This window comes from Rhinopithecus roxellana, chromosome 3 (assembly GCF_007565055.1).
Source record: "Rhinopithecus roxellana isolate Shanxi Qingling chromosome 3, ASM756505v1, whole genome shotgun sequence".
Taxonomy (NCBI): domain Eukaryota; kingdom Metazoa; phylum Chordata; class Mammalia; order Primates; family Cercopithecidae; genus Rhinopithecus; species Rhinopithecus roxellana.
In genome coordinates this window covers 72478025-72493621 of record NC_044551.1, presented here as the reverse complement: position 1 = coordinate 72493621, position 15597 = coordinate 72478025, and positions in this window count along the sequence as shown.

The window sequence follows — 15597 nt, the reverse complement described above, 5'->3', positions numbered from 1 at the left end:
ATTGCTTTGGGCAGTGTGATGGTTAATACTGAGTGTCAACTTGATTGGATTGAAGGTTACAGAGTATTGATCCTGGGTGTGTCTGTGAGGGTATTACCAAAGGAGATTAACATCTGATAGTGAGCCGGGAATGGCAGACCCATCCTTAATCTGTGTGGGCACAATCCAATCAGCTGCCAGTGCAGCTAGAATATAAGCAGGCAGAAAAATGTGAAAAGAGTGATTGGCCTAGTCTTCTAGCCTACATCTTTCTCCTGTGCTGGATGCTTCCTGCCTTTGAACTTCGGACTTTAAATTCTTCAGTTTTTGAACTTGAACTGGATCTCCTTGCTCCTCAGCCTGCAGATGGCGTATTGTGGGACATTGTGATCGTGTGAGCTAATACTAATAGTAATAACTCATGTGACAATAATTAACAACTTGTAATAACTCATGTGAGTTAATACTTAATAAACTCATATATATATTCCTTTAGTTCTGTCCCTCTAGAGAATCCTGACTAATACAGGTAGTATGATCATTCCAACGATACTGATTCTTCCTTTTTTTTTTTTTTTTTTTTTTAACGAGATGGAGTCTCTCTCTCGCTCAGGCTGGAGTCTTCCTATCCATGAGCATAGGATGTTTTTCTATTTGTTTGTGTTATCTATGATTTTTGTAGTTCTCCTTATAGAAATCTTTCACCTCATTGGTTAAATACATTCCTAAATATTTTTTGTGGCTACTGTAAATTGAATTGCCTTCTTGATTTGATCCTTGGCTAGATCATTATTGGTCTATAGAAATGATACTGATTTCTGTCTATTAATATTATATTTTGAAACTTTCCTGAATTCCTTTATCAACTTTAAGAGTTTTTCGGTGGATTCATTAGGGTTTTCTAAATATAACATCATCTTATCAGTCAACAGTGATAGTTTAACTTCCTTTTTCAATTTGGGTGACTTTTTTTTTTGTATTTCTGATTGCTCTGGTGAAGACTTCTAGCACTATATTGAATAAGAGTAGTGAAGGTGGGCATTGTTGTTTTGTTCCACTTCTTAGAATGTTTTCAACTTTTTCTTATTGAGTATGATGTTGGTTATGGGTTTGTTATATATTGTTTTTATTATATTAAGGTTTGTTCCATCTATGCCTAATTTTTTGATGAGTTTTATCATAAACCTATGCTAAATTTTATCCAATGACTTTTCTGTATCTACTGAGATGGTCATATGGTTTTTGTCTTTAATTGTCTTTATGTGATGTTTCACAGTTATTTATTTACAGATCTTGAGTCATCCTTGCATCCCTGGGATAAATCCTACCTGGTCATCGAATGTTATCTTTGTTTTGTGTTGTTGGCTTCACTTTTCTAGCATTTTGTTGAGGGGTTTTAAATCTATGAACATAATCGATAATGGATCATGGATATTGGCCTATAGTTTTTCTTTCTTTCTTTTTTTTGGTCCTCATTTGATTGTAGTTAGTTTCAGGGTTATACCAGCTTCATAGAGTGAATTAGGGAAATTTTTTTCATCCTTGATTTGTTGGAATATTTTTAAGAATATTGGTATTAGTTTTTTACCTTATGTTTGTTAGAATTAGCTGTGAATCCATCTGGTACTGGGCTTTTGGTTGTTGTTTTGGGGAGCTTTTTTTTTTTAATTATTATTACTGATTCAATCTTGCTACTCATTGTCAATCTGTTCAGAAGTTTTATTTCTTCCAGGTTCAATCTCAGGAGGTTGTATTTTTTTTTTTCTAGAAATTTACTTATATCCTCTAGGTTTCTAATTTTTGAGCATAAATTATTTATAATAGTCTCTGATGATCTTTTGTGTTTCTGTGGTATCAGTTGTAGTGTCTCATTTTTGATTTCTGAGTGGGTTTATTTAGATTTTCTCTTCTGTTTTTGGTTACTCTAGTTTGTGATTATCATTTTTGTAAATCACTTTGAAGAATAAACTTTTTTTTTTTTTTTTTGATTATTTGTCTCTACTGAATTTAGTTCTTTCCTGATCATTATTTTTTTTCTTTGGCTCACTTTGGTTTGAGTTTGTTCTTTTTTTTCTTTTCTAGTTTCCTAAGGTGTAATGTTAATTATCAATTTTTTATCTTTCTACTTTTTCCGATGTAGGCATTTAATGCTATAAATGTTTCTCTTAGCATTGCTTTTGCTATATTACACAGGTTTTGGTATGTTGTGTTTTTATTTTTATTTGTTTCAGAATTTTAAATTCCTGTCTTAATTTCTTCATTGACCAAGTGATTGTTCAGCAGCATACTTTTTACTTTCCATTTATTTGTATAGTTCCTGAATTTCTTCTTGGTGTTAGTTTCTAGTTTTATTCAACCCTGGTCTGAGAAGATACTTGATATAATTTTGATTTTTAAAAAAAGTTTAAGACTCTTTTTGTGGCCTAAAACATGGTCTATCTTAAAGAATATTCCACGTTCCAATAAAAGGAATGTATATTCTGCACTTGGTAGAATGTTCTGAAATGTCTTTTAAGTCCATTTTTTCTAACATCTAATGAAGTTAGTTAATTTTCTGTCACAATGATTTGTCAGGTGCTGGGAGTGGGGTGTTGAAGTCTTCCCCTATTACTGTATTGCTGTCTGTCTTTTTCTTTAGGTATAGTAATATTTGTTTTTGAATTTGAATGCAGCGTTATTGGGCTTATATATATTTAGGATTGTTTTATTCTCTTCCTGAATTTATTCCATTGTCATTTTATAATTATCCTCTTTGTCTTTTATTACTTTTTTTAATTTAAAGTATACTTTTATTTGATATAAGTAAAGCTATACCTACTTACCTTTGGTTTCAGTTTCCATGGAATATCTTTTCCCATCCCTTTACTTTCGGTCTATATCTGTCTTTATAAGTAAGGTTAGTTTCTTGGAGGTAGCATATAGTCAGATCATATATTTTAATCATTTTGTCAATCTGTTTCATTTAAGTGGATCATTTATTCCATTTACATTCAAATTTAATATAATATTTGAGCCTTTTTTCTGTTGCATTGTTAATTGTTTCAAGATGTTTTGTAAATTCTTTGTTTCTTATTTTGTCTTTTTATCTTTGCATTTTGATGAGATTCTGTTGTGTTGTCATTTGATTTCTTTCTCTTCCCTCTTTGTGTTATTGTTTTATCAGAACTGTGGATTTTATATTTCCAAGTGTTTTTGTGGATATCGGCCTTTTGTTTCCATGTATAAGCATCCTTTGAACAGTTCCTATAGGACCAGTCTAGTGGTGACAAATTCCTTTGTTGTTCACTTGTCTGGGAAATACTTTAGTCCTCCTTTATTTATGAAGCTTATACCAGCAGGATTTGAAATTCTTGACTGGCAGGTCCTTTGCTATTGTTGTCGTTCTCTTAGAATTTTAAAAATGTCATCTCATTCTCCTCTTCTGGTCTGTAAAATTTCTGCAAAAATGTCTACTATTTGTTAGAGGGGGTTTCTGTCACAGGCAACTAGATGCTTTTCTCTTGGTAATTTTATAATTTTTCCATTCACTTTGACTTTACACATTCTTAATATAATATGCTGGATGAAGTTCTTTTTGCAATGTATTTACCTGGGAAACATTAGACCTCCTGTATCTAGATGTGTGACTCTCTTGCTAGATTGGAAAGTTTTCAACAATTAGTTCCTTATGTAGGCTTTTTAAACTTTTTAAATCTCTGTTCCCCCTCAGGACCACCAATAATTCACAAATTTCATCATTTTACATAATCCTAGATATCTGAAATGCTTTGTTCATTCCTTTTCCCTTATTTTTGTCTGACTGGATTATTTCAAAAGACCTGTCTTCGAGTTCTGAGATTCTTTCTTCTGCTTGATCTAGTCTGTTATAGAAACTTTCAAAAGTATTTTGCATTTGCTTCAAGGATTTTTATACTTCTGGAATTTATGCTTGGTTCTTATTTTAAGATATCTATCTTCTTGGTACATTTCTTAGTATAGCCTGAATTGATACTTTTATTTCTTTGTATAGGTTTTCAGATTTTCCTTGCATCTCATTGAACTTCTTTAAAATCAATATTTTCAATTTATTTTCTGGCATTTTTAGAAATTGTATTTGATTGGGATTTCTAGCTGAACAATTGTGGTACTATGTTATATTTTTTGGCTTTTACATGATTTATATGTCTTTACATTGAAAAATGTGCACCTGCTGTAGCAATCACTTATTTTGATTTTTTGAAATTGCCTTTGTAGGGGAGAATTGCTTCCCGAAGATGTATGTATGCTGTTGATTGAGTAGCGTACTTTTGCTTTCATTTTGGGTGCCTGCAGTAGTGTGATCTTTGTATGACTTTTTCAACAATACACAGGGTCAGTAGCATCTGTGATTTCCTTGATGGCTTAGGGTACAGTTATTAGTTGAGGTGTGGTGATGTTTTTTGGGGACTTGAATAACAGCTGAGCCAATCTTCATACCCCAATTGTGGTAGCCATGGGGTGAACGTGTTTTTAGGGTCCAGAGCAGATTACACTGTCTCTGGTGTCTGTGGGTCCTAGAGGGCTGATTCTTGGACCTTCAGGTGGCTGCTTAGAAGCTAATAGTGAAAGCAATGGGCCAGATTTGTGGGCAGCATGGGTTGTGTGGGTGATTGCAATAACAGTGGTGGAGCAACCCACTGGGACCCAAGCCATCCCAGATGGTGGTCCTGGTAGCTTCAATGAATTGGACAGGTTGCTCCAAGATTTCATAGCCACATAGAAGCATGGTGATATTGTCCAAAATGTGCTTAGGGGAGCTTGATTGCCCTTATTCCTCTCCAAGCTGGGTGGTGGCTGCAGCTTTATCATCTTGAACTTGGTTTGAGAGTGGGACACAGCTCAGTGTTAAACTATCAAAATCATGCCAGCTGTGGGTCTGTAGTGAGAGAAATAAGCATGGGCTGCTTGAGCATGCCCCTTAGGCAAAGAGCATGGGCAGAAGCTGTAAGGAATATGATCCACACTCAATTTTCAGTCTCACAGAAGCCCATAGCAGGGCAGTAGGTATTGTCCAAGGTGTATATAGAAGAGCTTGGTTTCCTTGTCTCATGTCAGCCATATGGCAGCTGCAGCCACGTCAACTGAAACTCAGCCCAAGGGTAGGACCCAGCGCAGCATTAAACTCCCCAAGTGGTGCCTTGGGTGGTGTCCCTCCATGGCAAGGAGCATGGATAAGAAACTATGGGGAATGTGGTCCCCTCAAGCTTCAGTGTCAGAGCAGCCCATTGCAAGGCAATGGGTGTTGTCCTAAATACACATAGGAGAGCCTGGTTCCCTGTCCTTTTTTAGCGGGCAACAGTTGCTGCTGTGCTAACCTGAACTCAACCTGAGGGTGGGACACAGCCCAACATTAAATTCTTAAAATGACACCTTGGGCCTGGGACCAGAGAAGACAGATCCCCTCTTAGGGAAGACCTGTGGGAAAGAAGCTGGCTAGAGTGTGATCCCCTTGTCTCGATCTCAGAAAAGCCCATAGCAGAACAGTAGTTACTGTCTTAGTGTGTGTAGAGAACTTGGTTTCCTTGACCCTCCTCATGGGGATGGCGGGTGCAGCCATGTCAATTCGAATTCAGCCTGTGGGGCACAACCCAGGACTAAACTCCCAAAAGTGGCACGTTGGGCCTATGACCAGGGATGGTGGGTTCCCTCCAAGGCAAGTAGCATGAGCAAGATGCTGCAGGGAGTATGGTCCACTCATGTCTCAGTCTCAACAGCAGCTCACAGCAAGGCAGAAGGGACCCTCCCAGGGGTGCATGGGAGCACGTCATCGTTCGTCTTCCTCCTTAAAACAGCGCAGTGGTAGTGGTTATGTTTGTAGATCCTCGGTTTCTAGGCTTTCAAAATGGTGTCCAGCTGTTCTAGGCTCAGATGCTTGTAAGATTCTGTGTGGGTTCCCTTTCTGGAGCAATCTTTCTGTGCAATTTTTAGGCAGCTGCATATGTCAAACCTAAGGCCCTAATTGATCAAGGATTTCTCTTGTAGTTAAGTTCATAAAAACCAAGCTCTGGGGGTTTCTTTCTGTTTCCTCATGTTTCTTTCTGTTTCCTGGCTCTCACTCAGTTCCTTGCTAGGCAAGCTGCCTCAAACCCTCTCCTCTCCTCTTTTTTTTTTTTTTTTTTTTTTTTTTTTGTCTTTTAAATGGGGTTTATTGTGATGGTATATAAAGATGCAAAACTAGAAATGCTTCTGAAGCCAAGGTGTGTTGTTGTAGAAGAGCTGAGGCACCAGTGCTCATTCCTAAGTACTCTGATCTTTAGAAATAAGGCAGCAATCATTTCCACCTTCGTGACTTTCTTTGCTTCAGACAGATAAAATGTAGTGCCTTAATCATACCTTTAGGAAGGACATCCCATGGACATTCTTATAGCTATATTAATAGAGAAAGATCGAAAACTGAAAAAGATCAAGAAACAAAGTCAGAGAAATAAGATCAGATCACGTTAAGTACATGGTAATGGGGCAAGTCCATCCCTCAACACTCACATTGGAAACATGAGGCTACTCCTTGACAGCTACCTGCAGTAATAAAAATTTGCACACACTGAGGACTACATGACAGCTACTGTTTTAAATGGTCTATTTATGCCAACCCCCTTTAATCCTCTCAAAAATGCCTTGAAGGGGAATTATTATTATTTTTGCATTACAGATGAGGAAACTGCAGTGCAGAGAGATTAATTGCTCAATACCACAGAGCTATGTAAGTTTTGGGAATAAGAAATCAACCCACGTAGGAACAGACCAACCCAGGCCAGGAAGAATGTATTCAGATGGTCTGGCAACTTTGATTTTTTTTTTTTTTACTCCATTTTTTTTAGTATGGGTTGGATTGTGTTCCTTAAATAAGATATGTTGAAGTTCTAACCTCCAGGACCTCAAAATGTGATCCTGTTTGGAAATAGGGTTGTTGCAGATATAATTAACAAAGTTAAGATGGAATCATGCTAGAGTACAGTAGGCCCTTAATCTAACATGACCAGTGTCCTTATAAAAAAGAGGAAAGAGAGACCAAGGAGACTGTCACAAGAGGACACAGAGACTCACAGGGAAAAGATTGTCACATAACAACAATGGATGCAGAGATTGGAGTCATGCATCTACAAGCTAAGGAAAGCCAATGAAGTCTGAAAATCATCAGAAACTAGGATAGAAGGATGGCGTAGCCACTTCCCAGCGTCCTCCAGAAGAGACTAAACCCTACTAGCAGCCTGATTTTGGACATATAGCATCAATAGTAAATTTGCCTTAAGCCCCCAGTTCGCAGTGTATGTTACAGCAGCCTGAGAGCATAAGTGTTCTTTTTAAATATTCTCTTTTTCAGAATTTTGTTGTACTTGATATCCTGTTCTTATTTTAAATTATATCTTAATCCTTACCTTCATTCAATATAAATAGCTGACTGTATGGTATATTCAAGGGAAACTACTGGAAAATTGAAACCAATAGTGTAAGGTTGTAAAAGACAGAGTATTTGCTAGGAAATAGCAAGTATTTCATGAGGATGTTAATTTTATGAACTACATGTTTGTGTGCCCCCCACACCAACATCCATATGTTAAGCCCCTACCCCCTAATAAGGTTATATTAGGAGATGGGATATTTAGGAGGTAATGAGGTTTAGAGGAGGTCATGACATTCAGGCCCCACAGTGAGAAAAGAGAAAGACTAGAACTTGCTCTGTCTGCTATATGAGAATACAGGGAAAAGATGACCTGCAAATCAGAAAGAATGCCCTCACCAGAAGTTGATCTGCCAGTACTTTGATATCAGACTTCCTAACCTTCAGAACTATGAGAAATGAACACTTGTTTAAATCACCCTGTCCAAGGTATTCTGATATAGCAGCCTGAACTGTGAGGGTGAGAAGACAGACATGCACACTACTGGTATTTGAAGTAGGTTGGTATTGAGTAATAGAATGGAAAATTTGGACTTTATTTTACCTTGGAGTGCCATTGAAAGTTTTTGGCTAAAGGTGTAATGTGGTAAGAAGTGTGTTTCAGGAAGATCAATCTAACTGTGAAGACTTACATCTTACGGAGTAGGAATAACCAAAAGCAGCATGAATAGTTTGAAGACTATAGTCTAGGAAAGATATCTGAAGACTTCATCTAGTATTTGAGAAGAAGCTTTGAAAGGGATCCTGGGCAGGAGGAGGGTAGGAAATTAGAGGATATAATTCATAATTACGTAATATAAAAACATAAAAAAAGAGACAATTTCATGTTTCCAAATGTGGGTGACTAGAACTGTAGTTGTGACACTACAGAGACAGTTGGTGATGAGAGGTGCATTTTATTTTATTTTGTAACTAATTTTGGCCTTGCTAAGTTTTCATTATTGGTGATACAGCTAGATAAAGCTATCCTAAAGGTGGCTAGAAAAGCACAGTGTAGTTTTGAAAAGAAACAGAAACAAGAAAAGCTAATATCATTAGACTTACTGTGCAGTGTTGGCCAGGTAATGCTAACAGATACATTTTTATTAATCCTTGAATAATTTTCTGAACTGCATCTGCTATTGTAAACATTTAACAGATGAGTAAAATGAGGCAGAAGAGGCTAAAACAATTTATGAATGCTGCACTATTCATAGGTGGGAAGCACAGACTGGAAAGCAGCTTTCCACACTTCAGACTTTACAGTCATTCACATTTAAAAAATGAGGGTTAAGTGAGATATTTAGACAAAATTCGCAGAAGTTAAATTAGAGAGTCAGAAGGTCCAGAATCATAGTGTTCAGAATATCTGAAATGATGTATTCCAAAGGGATTACTTCCCAGCTCTTAAAACAGAGAAAAGTCTTCCCTACCATTAGCCCTGGGTGTTTTTCCTTTTAAACTAGAGATTATTATAGTTGAAATGACCCTCAAATGGCTCCAGCATTCATTTTATGAACACTAGCTTTATAGATGCATATCTTGAACTATTATTTACATTAAGCCACTGCATAACCAATATGTTTACATAATATTTAAATTTTTTTATATTACAGGACTAGTTATAAAAACTGAACCTCTCTGTAGCTCCATCCTAAATTTAATAAATGTACACATAAGGCACAAGTCATTTAAAAGTGGGTTATTTTTCCCAGGATAGTTTATATAACAGTTTCAGTAAAAAATAAATGAAACAGTAACAGTATTGCGCCCAAAGGGACATACTGTTACATGCATGTGACATTTCCCTAGAGATTTGGACTGGATAGATTACCTTTTTTATTTTCCCCCGTTAACCAGCTTTGACATGAGTGTGGTAGACTCTTACCTTTCTATATTTAGCCTAAAGCTGAGTGAATTTCACTGAAGTGTGAAGTAATTTTAAATATGTTTTGTATAAAAATGTGCTGAATTTTAAAGCAGTTTGACATCATGGGAAATGAAAATTGCTCAAAACACAAATCAGTATGGTTAAATGTACTGACCATGTGTGCTTTTTGAAATATGAAATTATGCTATTATTCTTGGCCCATGTTGGAAGCAATATTCTTTTTCATTATAATCACTGCTAAATAATTTGTATAAAAAAAAGAATGCACATAGTAATGCATAATAGTTTTAAAAGGTTTCACCACTATAACATTACTATGTTATACAGAAATGTAACCATATAATTGTTAAATAAATGCTTTCTGAGTTTCCAGGTTTTGCAGAAAGCTCTGGTGCTCCTTAGGGTTTACTCACAGTAAACTGACCTGATTGCTCTGTAAGTCTTAGTCTACCATAAGTATTTCTAGCTAAGCCTGTTCCTGTAAGAAATATATGGTCATAATGTACTTTAGAATATTATTTGGTCATGATTATAACAGAAACATAAATTATATATAGAAGAAAAAAATGTTACTGCTACGGCTCCATAGCTATAATAGTTATTTACCTTACTTTTTAGCTATCCACTGCGCCAAAGAAATTAACCAGGAGGAGACCACCCTGCCTAACACAGTGAAACCCCGACTCTACTAAAAAATACAAAAAATTAGCCGGGCGCGGTGGCAGGCACCTGTTGTCCCAAATACTTGGGGAGGCAGGAGAATGGCATGAAACCAGAAGGCGGAGCTTGCAGTGAGCCGAGATGACGCCACTGCATTCCAGCCTGGGCGATGACAGAGCGAGACTGTCTCAAAAAAAAAAAAAAAAAAAAAAAAAAAAAAAAAAAAAAAAAAAAAAAAAAAAAAAAAGAGAAAAGAAATTAACCAGACAATACAAGCAATACAAGTAAGACACGTCCAAATAAATTAACCAGGCCAACAAGTAAGACATGTACGTTAAATAAAGGAAATTATATTTTGAACAACAAACATGTAATGAACAATAGAAATAATCTACTTCACTTGTGATTTGATTCTTCAATAACAACCAATACACTGCAGGGCAATATGGTGAAATCTTATTAAATATGTTCCTCCTGACAGTATTCATTATGTTCCTACTGACATCAGCCTTTTAGTTGTATTTATATTCCCCAGAAATATTTTAAAGTAGCATATCTTTTTTTTTTTTTTTCTGAGACAATCTCCCTTTGTCTCCCAGACTGGAGTGCAGCGGTGGGATCTCTGCGCTCACTGCAAACTCCGCGTCACAGGTTCACACCATTCCCCTGCTTCGGCCTCCCGAGTAGCTGGGACTACAGGCGCCCACCACCATGCCCCGCTAATTTTTTATATATTTAGTAGAGACAGGTTTTCACCGTGTTAGCCAGGATGGTCTCGATTTCCTGACCTTGTGATCCACCCCCCACAGCCTCCCAAAGTGCTGGGATTACAGGCATGAGCCACCACATCCAGCTGCCTATCTTCTTTTAATTCACTGTTAAAAATATTACTAGACAATGTGTTGAATGAATGAAAATTTGAGTGTGAAATACTGCTTAAAGCATACTTTCTATTTGTATTAACTGTAATATGACCTTTATTTTCTTTAAAATACAAAATTACTGAAAGAGTAAAATAATTCAAATCATTATTTGTATAATCTCTATGGTTCTTAAACCATGCCCTCTTTATAGAACTAAACTCTTAGATTGAATACAACTTTCTTGATGTGCATATAAATGTTTGAATTTTACATATGCATCCTTTCTTACTCTTCTGCTTCTGTTTTTGTGTCATTTAAAAAGATGGATATGTGTTATGACTAATAACAGATGAGATTCTTCTTTCTAGTGTGTATGTCATTTCTAAAAGATAAATCATCAAGCTTCAAAAGTAGTGTGTTCAATATTTGCTTTTAAACTGAAAATAGGCTGCACCTGTAATTCTAGCACTTTGGGAGGCTGAGGTAGGAGGACTGCTTGAGGCCATGAGTTGGAAACCAATGTGAGAAACATAGAAAGACACTTTCTCTACAAAACAAAATTATTTAAATAAATAAATTAGTTAATTAATTTAATATTAACAAATGCCACTCAATAGTGTGGAAATGAAGCAGTTCCCAGCAGAGATCTCGAACTATGAAATTAAATGTAAAGGAAAGTCACTGGATATTCCATCTAAAATATGGTTTAAAATTTGAAGTGGAATTTCATTTCCGTACTTTTTTTATTAGAAGAGAAAATAAGGAGCAGAATGAAGAACACCGTTAGCACCTTAGAGGTCAAATCTGTAGCCAAACGAAGTTGCTTTTTTCTTTTTTTTTTCCGAGACAGAGTCTCGCTCTGTCCCCCAGATTGGAGTGCAGTGGCATGATCTTTGCTCACTGCCACCTCCACCTGCCGGGTTCAAGCAATTCTCCCGCTTCAGCCTCCGAAGTAGGTGGGACTACAGGTACGTGCCACAATGTCTGGCCAATTTTTTGTATTTTTGGTAGAGACGGGGTTTCACTATGCTAGCCAGGCTGGTCATGAACTCCTGACTTCATGATGCGCCACCTCAGTCTCCCAAAGTGCTGAGATTACAGGCATGAGCCACCACGCCTGGCCAGGAAGTTGCTTTTTAATAAGGTAACATGAGCCTAATAAAATTTTTAAATGCTGGACTGTTGCTACATATTTGTCTGAGCTAGCTATAGCTTCATATGGTATTGTGATAAAAGAATGTGCTTTAAATAATGTGAAACTGATGAAATTAATTGCAACATTAATTCTCTGTTTTGAGAAATATATAAATATGAAAAATGTAACTATCTTGTATAGAACAAGTGGTGCATATAATCCTAGTTCGGACTTTTTGGGTTCTCAACATATTTGAGAATTATGTGTTATACAATTAAAGATAAAATAATTATATAACTATATGTATACAAATATCAGTCCTTTTATAAAAATTTATAAAAATGGACTGATATTTATAAACATATAGTTAAGTGATGTGTGTGTATATATATGTATACTTATATGTAAATTTCTCATTATAAAAATGGACTGATATTTTTAGTTATAAAACAATATGACTATATGCATATAAATACCATTTTTATAAATGGACTAGTATTCACATACATATAGTTATACTGTGTATCTTCATTTCAATAATCAAACAGTTTATTGTTATCAGTGGAAGAGATCTGAATTATCTTGAGTTACTGGCAGCAAATCCGTATGCATCTGCAGCAACTTCAGCCCTTGCCTCCTGGGAAGAAAGAATTCGACTGAGGGGCATAAAGCAGAAAAAGAGACCTAGACAAGTTTCAGACAGGAAGTGGAAGACTATTTAAAAGGCTTTAGAACAGGGGGGGAAAAAAAAAAGATGAGAAGTCTTGGGAGAGATCCATGCGGGCACCTGAACATGAGTGAGAAAAAACAAGCACCTGTAACCTGGATTCTGGGACTTCCTAGGCTTGCCTCTTTCCCATGATTCTTCCCTTAGCAGGGGCTTTCCACATTTGTGGTGCCTTCCTTACCCTTGGGAATTGAGCACACTCAGTGTGTTTAGGGAGTTATATGCATGTCCATCTGAAACTGTCTTCTTTTTTCTGATGGAGTGTGCCCAGAAGATCATACTTTGCCATTTTTGTCTCTTGATGTGCATGCCCAGGAAGTTGCTTCTCCCTGGGGTCTGCCTTTAATTAGCACTTTAATGTTAATAGGTGCGAACCATCACACAATGGCCTCTCCATGGACTGGTTGCCAGTGTATCACTTTTAGACAGAAAATGCTATAATTACTGGACATCACTGCACATTTCTAGTGGGCGGGGGGAAGAGCCCTCTCCTGCCCCACTCATGCCTAACTACCTGTAACAGTTATGACCATAACTGCATTGCACATAGATCCCTCAGGTTGCATTTTGATATTCTTAAGATTTCTCTCCCTACAAGGTCTTCATTTTGCTTGCTACAAGTAAACATGTTATACATTTTTAAAATTTGAAATCAGAAAATTTGAGTTAATACGAGTCTTTTGGATCATTTAATCCAAATAATAAAATTTCACAGGTGAGTAAAATAACAAAAAGAGGAAAAGAGAAAATTTTTCTACGATTACTGAAAGAGTTAGAAATAGAATTCAGGTTTCTTAGTTTCTTAACAAAAACACACCTACTCTTCTGCTTTTTTTTTTGCTCTATGTTGGTGTTTGATTGGCAAGTATTAAAAATATATCTGTTATTCTACTGTATTAGGTAGGATACACTTATTAATAATATCAAGCAAGTAATTTCACAGTGTAGAAATGATAAATCATCTTGCAGGTATCATTCCAACTCACTTTCATAAACAAAAGTAACTCAAGAAATGTTAATTAGGCAAAGCTACTAAGCAGTCAGCACAACTACTCAGTATTGGAAATCTGGTATATACCAAGGTGTGGTTTATAGTTTTTGAGGTCCAGATCAGGATGAAGATGAAACATGAAAAGATTATACATTTAAAATTCAACTTATTTTTTAAAATCAATTCCTTAGGTTGAGGTTGCAGGCTATTATTTATCTACTGAGGTAGATAAAATACTGAGATATTTTACAAGAAAGCTTGTATGCAAGATGAAAAGCACATTTTACGGGTACCTAAGCAGCAACAGAAGAACAGAACAGTGTGAGTATAGATGAAAGGCAAACATTTCCATTTTACTCATTAAACTCATTAATACATGTATAGTTCACCCAGAATATTTGTGTTATTTAAGAAAATTAAACCTCTGGTTCAATTTAAGCTGTCAGGCCTTTAGAGGCTGACTCATTAGTTAAATCATGAGATATTAGATAGAGTCACTTAGTTGAAATGCAAATTTCATAGTGCCAAATAAAAACCAAGTCCAGACTTAGGTAAGAACACTTTATTTGAAAATATTATTGCAGGAGGAGAGAAGGGACAATCACAACAGGGGGAATGCTCTGAACCGAAGATCAATAGGCATCTCAAAGTTTAAGCAGAAAGGGGCTTTTCATTTATAAGGATGAACAAATAAGGCTAGAAAGAACCAGATAAGAGGAAATTCCAGATGGAGAGTGGTGCGATTGTACAGTAAATCAGAAAATATTTTACCCTGAGGCCAGCTTATTCTAGAGAGGGGCCATTAAGGAAGAGCTATATGCTGGCTTTGACTAAGCATTTCAGGATCAAATTTCAGGAGCCAAGGGAAAGGAGAGAAGTTTAACCATAGTTTGTTAATGTCCAGAAAGCAGGCATTTTGTACAAATTGACTAATGGATATGAGGAGTTCATCGAATTATTTACCATTTACAGGACAAAGAATGGGGATTTGGAATGTCTTAATGTCTAAATCTGGTCCTAACAAAAGTAAGCAAGAAAGACATGGTTGAGTATTTGTTTAAGTCATATGGGAAGCATGGTTACTTGTGGTAAGCTGTTTCCTGGAACACAGAATAATTAAGGATTTCTTTTAAAAGTGTATGCATTTTATTTTAATTTCTTAAATGAATTTATTTTTAATCAAAACATTGGTTATATTTATCATGTATAACATGTTATGTGTATATGTATACACAGTGAAATGTCTCAACTGAGCTAATTAACATATTCATTACCTCACACATGTATTTTTTTTGTGGTGAGAACACAAAGTTTACTCTCTGAGGGATTTTCAAAAATACAATACACTGTTATTAACTGTAGTCACCATGTTGTAAAATCGTTCACTTGAACTGATTCTTCTTATTTAATCAAAATGTTATTTTCTTTGAACAACATCTCCACAATACTTCAGCCACTGGTAACTAGAGGATCTCTTAATCATCTCTATTTTACAGGAGAACATTGTCAATCAAATTTACCTATAAAAATTAATATCTTATAACATTCATTTTAATTCAACATATATATTGATTAATTTCTCTGTTCTAGCATCCAAAGGCATAATAGGTACTGAGGGAGAAAAAGTCATTTACTCACAAGTTTAGTGTGAAGGAGACAAAAAGTAATTTATAAATTTGATGACATTTAAAAAGTTAGACAAAGAAATTATGACAGAACATAACAAAGGAAACTAGGAATGAGTTTGAGTTTGAGCTGAAGTTTGAGTTACATGGAAAAAACTGTAGGGAACAGGGGTGTATAGAGAATTTCAGACAGATAAAACAACGTCCTTAAAGCTTGAGAGTTCAGAGGAAGCATGAGCTAATCAAACATTGGAATGTGCAATGTCAAAGCGGCATGGAAAAAAGAAAATAAATAATAGAGAATAGTGACCAGTGAAGTAAGAGAGATGG